Source organism: Bidens hawaiensis, unplaced genomic scaffold, assembly GCF_021521415.1.
Source record: "Bidens hawaiensis isolate Kalapana, Puna unplaced genomic scaffold, B.hawaiensis_p1.1 tig00012888_1, whole genome shotgun sequence".
Lineage (NCBI taxonomy): Eukaryota > Viridiplantae > Streptophyta > Magnoliopsida > Asterales > Asteraceae > Bidens > Bidens hawaiensis.
The window spans coordinates 676,682-684,421 of record NW_027492074.1 but is presented as its reverse complement, the minus strand read 5'-3'; the positions used below and the strand labels follow the sequence as shown (position 1 = coordinate 684,421).

At 38.4% G+C, this 7,740-nt stretch overlaps 1 pseudogene across 1 annotated transcript; it reads right to left on the bottom strand.

The window, feature by feature from the left end:
• Positions 1-254: 254 nt before the first annotated feature.
• On the bottom strand, positions 255-2,285 carry LOC143542473 (small ribosomal subunit protein uS2-like; annotated as a pseudogene). Its single transcript, XR_013136909.1, has 5 exons — positions 2,136-2,285; positions 1,284-1,546; positions 1,001-1,198; positions 718-925; positions 255-628 (listed from the first exon to the last, which is right to left on the bottom strand). The product of XR_013136909.1 is annotated as a small ribosomal subunit protein uS2-like (transcript).
• Positions 2,286-7,740: the final 5,455 nt, after the last annotated feature.

Sequence of the window (7,740 nt, the reverse complement as noted above, 5' to 3'; positions counted from 1 at the left end):
TTGGTATACACTTTCATCATTAAACCCTAATTTAATTTATCTCATCTACATTTTCTTTGTTGCTGGTCCTCCATCGCCGGCCCTAATTTAAACCCTAATTTAAGTTTTCGTGTCATGTACAGATATACATATTTCGTGTTCATGTCTTATCGTGTACAATATGCCAGCCCTAACCATTGGCATAAAAAATCAAATATTCAATGTTTATAAAACCAATGACATGCACAATTATTTTAAATCAAAATTTGCCAAGAGATTATTAGATAGATTTGTAGAATAAATTGTACAGCATTTATGTCAAACAAATTACCAAAGCTTCTATAATGTCAAAAACAAGCTTAACCAACTCCATCTGAAAACAAAATTACTCTTTTTCATACCAAAACTATCAAAATTTTGAACACTCATCATTAGAACTAGTTCCAGAGTAAATATGCTAAAAGGTAAAGTACGACAATAAATAAGCCCGCTTTAGTTCATTCCCAGAAACGCCTTTAGCTTTAAGTAACTCTTACAACAAAATCATTTTGAATTATGATTTATTCCCAGCCGGTTGTTGCAGGAACGCCTTCAGCTTGAGGTACAGGAGCAGCAACAGCTTCCCAGCCATCGCCAACAGACACTGGAGCTGATGAAACAAAATATACAGATAAGCTAAGACTCAACAATAACAAGAGGATTAAAATAATAAATCTGTTTTTTTTTTTAAATTCTAACCATCAGAAGCACTCCAATCGGTTGCAACAGGGGCGCCAGCAATTGGTGGTTATGTCACGTCACCAGCCCATTGTGCATCTGGAATTTGAGATGACCATTGGTCACCGAGTGCACCAGCCCCGTAATCTGTATAATCTGCAAGAGCTGCAACGCCATCCTCTTCTTCTTCCTTGGCTTCTTCTGGCTCCCTATAGAAGAACAAATCAACCTGCAACAGCAAATGCAAGTTCACCTCAGCATACCACAATCTCATCTTGATTACAGATTAATAGTCACAACGTACCATGACATCCCATTTGTGCCCTTGATTAATAACACCTCGCATCTACAAAACCATCCTAGCTAGAAGACAAAACAAACAACCAATGCTGTGTTTCCCCTTGTTGTTTGCAGGGATACCGATATCAACATATCTCATCGGAGAATCAGTATCACAAAATGCTATTGTGGGGATATTTCCTAGTGCGGCTTCCTTGATTGGCTGTAACCAATAATCAACAACGTAAGCTCAACCATACGCTGCTAAAAGCGAATTAATTTCATAAAATTAAAAAAAGACTGTAAACCTGGTGGTCGGTTCTTGGGTCGGTGAGGATAAGTAGACGAGGCTCACTGAAAGATGTCTGAAGTTGATTGGTGAAAGTACCAGGGGTATGACGGCCAGCAATGGCGTGTGCACCTGTGTATTGGGCAAATTTGAGCACAGCTCTTTGACCATATGGTCTGGCGGATTGAACAATGATGTCTTGAGGATTTTCAATTGCCACAATCACTCTGGCAGCCATCTGAAGCTTCTCCCATGTCTTTCCAAGATTAATTATGTAAATTCCTGAAAGTTAAAACACATATGTCAGCTATGGAAATAGATCAAAACAGAATCAATCGACCAAGTCAGCAAAACCAAGTTACATAAAAAATCCACAATGATGAACGATACTTTCATGGTACGCTGTTTGTCATGAAACTGACATTTTTCAAGTCTTTTTTTGTTAGAAAAAAGAAATCATTTCTTTTTCCAACAAATATTAGCAGCAAGTCTAGTAATCTACACCAATGCAACATCAAAAGCTCAGAAACAAAAGTCGATTATAGAGACAAGCGTACAAATATCTTCCATACAATAGGTAAATACAATTAATCTCTACACGCTAAATTAACTGATGTAACCTGATCCATCTAAACAATTACTACATCAAAAGGTTTATACACATACAACAGCTATGAAATGTTAAAAAGTAGTATCAGCCCAGGTGCAAGGATCAACACCAATGCCACATTAAATAATCAGAAATGGAAGTCTACAAATATCAAAAGCTCAATTCATTGAATTCGCACAGATGATAAATACAACTAATCCTATAGACTGAAATCAACTGTACGGTTAACAGGTAATACAAAATACAAAAAACAAATTAAACGTAACAACTTGATGATGAGATTGATTGATTGGAAATCACAGTTCTTGGTGCCGAGATGGACTTCAGCAGATAACATCATCTGTATATCGGCCTCCTTTGTTGACAAAGCTTTTGATTGCGCCATTATTATTATTACTCTTTGCTTCCTAGGGTTTGCTTGGCCGTGATTAGTGAAGAAAACAGGAGAAGCATATTGCTCTTGCTTACAGAAAAATTTATAGACAAACCCTAGGCATATCAGGGCCCCTCTAATATCACTTTATTGCAAATTCATCCCCACAATTTCAATTGGATTTTGTATTGGAAAAATTATCGAGCCTGTGGGTCTCATCGGAAGCACCACTCTATTCCTACGGATAGAGGTAAAATTGTCTACATCTTATCCTTCTCATACTCCTACCATAGTTTTACTATTGGTGGAGTTTAATGAGTACGATAAGGATGGGGAGGATATGCATCGGAAATGAATTGAATTCTTAAAAAAATCCATTGATAGACTTGTTGATTAAATTGGAATTCTTCTCATCTTATATTCGCCCCTTATGACTGGCAAACGGGTTGATTTCGTTTGCAGATTCAAAAAAAAGGTTACTTTGTTTGGGTTTCAAAGTACTATCAGCCGAGGTGCAGGCCCACATGGGTTGATTTGGCCCAGGCTTCAGGTCCACACGTGTTTCGGGTTGGAATGCAATTCAAGTTTACATGATTTTTCAAATTGTAATGGGTCAAAACGAGTTCGGGGTTGGCACGGGTTCAAGTTAAAACGAATTTGGGTCGGGCGAGTTCGGTTCAGGTCGGGACAGGTTTTGCATCGTGACGAGCTGGGACTCAATACTGCCCAGACCCAAACACGTCCAACTCCAAACCGTCCCGACCCAAAATATCCCCACTCAAAACATGTCTCAACCTGAAACTCGTACTGACTCGAACTCGGTCAACCCGAAATTTGTCTCGACTTGTAACCCGTACCAACTCGCAATCTATCCCGACCCAAAACACATTTCGAACCCGTAACATGTTCGGGCCCGAATCAGTTCCGACTCGGGCCATTTTGAACCAAACCAAATTGAACATTCCAATATTTTTTTTTTCTTTTTGAAAGTCAATGGATTTTTTTAATTTCATTTAATATGGGATTCCATAGATGTTATTTTCAAATATTCAAACGAACACACACCATCCTAAGGGATACACGCTTACTTGTTGGGGCCGACTCGAGTCCCCGCCCACCCTGACGTTGTTGCCGACTTTTAAAGGGGGAAAAGGAAAAGGAAAAGAAAGCGAGAGAAACAAGAAAAAAGGTGGGCATACGGGTAACCCGGGCCGAAACCCAAATAGAGTGGGGTGGGGACCGAATACCCGATCAGGGGAAGGATATTGGGTGTCGGTAAAACTCGGGCTCGGTTCAGCACATGGCAATTTCTAACATGTCGCTGATAGAATCCCAACCCATCGATGAATGCTTTGATGCGGCCAATTGTTCAGTATTGCCATCCATTGCATTTTCAGGTAATATATTTTCGATTTTGAATTGCAAAGATTACATGTAACCATGAATGATTGAATTTGGTTATTGTACACGAGTAAAAAAAAAGATATTTGTTTGAATCCAACAAATTTTGACCTCACTATGATACGTGTCGTTTTAGTTTATTTGGGTTTTAAATACTTTGCGTTCTATAGGGGTGTAATATGGATTGTTTTTATTTGTGGGGGTCAAGTTTGTAAATCTAGTTCATATAATGAATGAATCGACTACTGAAGAGTATCCAGAATTTGAGTCAAATCTCTCTATCTCTTAGTTACGATTCTAACCCTATCAAGGGTATCAGAGCTGTTCGATCTTAATCGGACTCTCTAATAGAATTTAACCAATGGAAACAAACAATCGTGAATCAGAAATTACGTTAACGGATCATGATTCGTGGTTCACTAATATGAATTCGAGGTTAGAAGCATTGGCAAAGCAACAAGAAACGATATCAGCAGCTATATCAAAATTGAATGTGAATCTGCCAGGTCACAATTCAATAAAAGATCCTAGGGTTAGCACATTAGTTAATGCAGAAACGCACATGTATTCAGAATCAATTGAGAAGGCTTCTGATAAAATGTTATCATCATACCTTAAGGTAAACTCTTCTAATGTTCATCATGATTTTAGTTTTGTGAGTGACGTTGAAAAGAATTTTGGGGCACAATATCCTTCTCAACCCACAAAAGTTGAACATGCCCCTAAGGTGTTCGATGAAATGCCTGAAGGATTTGAGACTGAAATAAGCATAGATTCAATTGTTAATTTAAAAGAAAAGGACAAAGAAATTGAAACAAATCAAGATTTAGAGATTTATATAATTAGGTATGAGAAAATATTGCAGTTAAATAATGATTTGGTAGATGTTAAAACTTTTGAATGGAAACCGGGTTGGGAATGTTGCTTGATTAAAAACAATAGTGAAGTTCAACATAACTCAAAGGAATTTCGGTCTATTGGTAACCAAGGAATTGGAGTTGAAACTGTGGCAATGCTTGATATGATAGAGTTTGATGAATCGGTTGTGTTATCTTACTGTGGAGATAAACACATACAACGTGAACAGATGGTTGGATGCATACCTCTGATTTTAAATCCAAATCTTGAAGCATTGCTCAAGCTTATCACAGAAAATAAAGGTGAAGGGTGTCTACATTTACTAAATAATTGTTGTACCTTATATGGCTTTGTTAAGGACCAGTTTGGTCTAAATGTAAGGGCTATGTTTGAAGAAGGAATTAGTGTGATCAAGCATATAGGAATGATGATCTTCAATGCGGAAGAGTATCCCAGTGATAACTACCTGGACAGTGATGCTCATTTCAATGAACATGTTATAGCAATAAAGTTGGATTTGAAGGGATCAGTGGTTAGAAGTGAAATTTCGTGTTTAACGAAAGAATTAGTTTCATGGAAATGGATGAAACGTTTGAATTGGACTGATACAGGTTGGGAACTGATTGAGAATCCGAGTAGGAATGGCTATGGTTTCCAGTTTATGGGTACTTTTGATGATGTTTATATGAGTATTAAATTATGAACGTGTCAACATGAGATAAAAAAAGAAGAATTAGTTTATGTGTTCGCTTATGATGCAATAGACCAAAATTTCTTCAAGATGAAGGCATGGGTGTATCTGTGGCATAAATGGAAATTCAAGTTATGGAGTGTCCAAATTAGTTCAAAAGGGCTTTTAAGAAGTCCTGCCTACCATTGTTTTCAGGGCTTCCATCTGCACCAGAGTTGTTGGCATATAATAAGGGGATTAGATATTTGGTATACTTATTTTAAATGGTATGATATTATCAAATGTGGAGATATCTTGGCCATGAGTGATGAGCGTATTGTCGATGTGAATTTTGAAAATGTTACTCAGCCAAGCCAACAAAATAAAAAGGTCTTGATTGATAATATTGTCTGTGATAAAAACGAAGCTTCTTCTGAAATGGTATGGTACCCTAACATTCTACACTCACACTTTGCAAAGCGACTTTCATACTTGGGTCAGACTTTTGATTTAATTAATAGCTCAAGATACCGAGTCAATTTGACCTTTGATGATGGAGTTGTGTTACTTGAGGTCAAGCGCTTACTACGAGCTAAATGGCATTTTGCTGGTATAGCACAACCAGTTTATAAGCACGAACCACTCCTGGAACAACAATGGAAAACTACTTTTCCTCAGCAGAGTCAGGAAGTCACGAACAACTTCGGCCACACTAACAAATTAGCAGATTATTGGTCTTTGCTCAAACTGTCGCTTAACTTTCTTATGTCTGATATGATCTCATTCCATGAGGAAGTCGAGTCATCGTTTGCTTGTTATGGAAAAGCTGTTAACAAGGAACCTCAAGTATGGAGGAAGGCGCAAGTGGTTGCAAGGTTGTATGTGGTAGTGTGTTCATTTTGGCTCAAAAGAAATAAAGGAGAGGCTGAGCATAAGCGTCCTCACAAGAAAGAGTTTAAATTATCTGCTAACTATACTGAACATCAGTCTAAATTTCAGAAGCGTCTAGTCAAAAAGTCGTCGGAAAATCACACCAGAGTGCAGCAATTGACAATAAAGAATATGTCTTGCAATTTGGGGTTCTTGTTCTTTACTTCATCAGATTGTTTGCATCAAGGGAAGTCTATTCTCAGGTTAATTTCCAAACAACTCAAGGGTACACTAGTTAAAGTTTTCTTGGTTGCTAAAATTTCTTTTATTTTGGCACGGTTCATTGGAGATAAGGATGAAGTAAGAAATATTGCAGCCTTTATTAAGCCTATTATTTTGTTATTAACAATTCCTGCGATGGCTGGTTTTTGCAAAAATAAGGGCTAAAAAAGTTGTAGAAGCACTCAAAGACACTCGATTAGGACAACCAGTTGTGATATGTAATGGAAAAATGGCTTCAATCTTTCGCGTTATGAGTTATCAATGTGAAAGAACGGGTTATCTTTTTGAACACAAGTGTCCCCCATCGTGGCGTGCCACTAAAACTGCTCCACGTGCCAACAGAAGACTCGAGTGGCATCCCCTGTGGTACTTCACAACAACTCATCCAAATGTCATCAGAAAAATCGATTCACGTCCACCGTGGAATTGGTCAAACCAAAGAGTACATGGATGCTGCAACTTATTTTATTTTCATTTAGATTCTTGGGGTCAAGAATCTTTTAAGGGTGGAGCATTGATACGTTTCGTTTTAGTTTATTTGGGTTAAAATACTTTGCGTTCTATAGGGGTGTAATATGGATTGTTTTTATTTGTGGGGGTCAAGTTTGTAAATCTAGTTCATATAATGAATGAATCGACTACTGGAGAGTATCCAGAATTTGAGTCAAATCTCTCTATCTCTTAGTTTTCTTTCTTCTTACGATTCTAACCCTATCAAGGAATGAGCCAGCCGTGACCAACGTGGCCGTGACCAACGAGGACGTTGGCCCTTAAGGAGGGTGCATTGTTACGGACTGAAACCATTGCAAGGTATGAGACTTGTCCCACATCGGTTGTATGGGCAACTGATGTGGGGTTTATAAGCCAAATGGGTTCCCTCATCTATCAGACTAGTCTTTTGGGTTGAGTTATTCTGTTTGGCTTGTAACATTGGTATCAGAGCCAACCTCGGAGTGGTGGCCTGGAGTGAGCCAGCCGTGACCAACGTGGTCGTGACCAACGAGGACTCGGAGTGGTGGCCTGGAAAGAGCCAGCCGTGACCAACGTGGCCATGACCAACGAGGAAGTTGGCCCTTAAGGAGGGTGCATTGTTACGGACTGAAACCATTGCAAGGTATGGGACTTTGTCCCACATCGGTTGTATGGGCAACTGGTGTGGGGTTTATAAGCCAAATGGGTTCCCTCATCTATCAGACTAGTCTTTTGGGTTGAGTTCTTATGTTTGGCTTGTAACACACTAAATTGTATTGAACGTATGCACTCAACATGCTCGATAAAATGTCTGTGTGAGCTTTAAACAGAAATTTGTTTTTTTTTGCTCACGTATTTGCATACCATTATAACAATTTATGATGCACATAAGATTTTGATTCAACAGCCTTGTGAACATTTGGTTATAAGATTGAAAACAT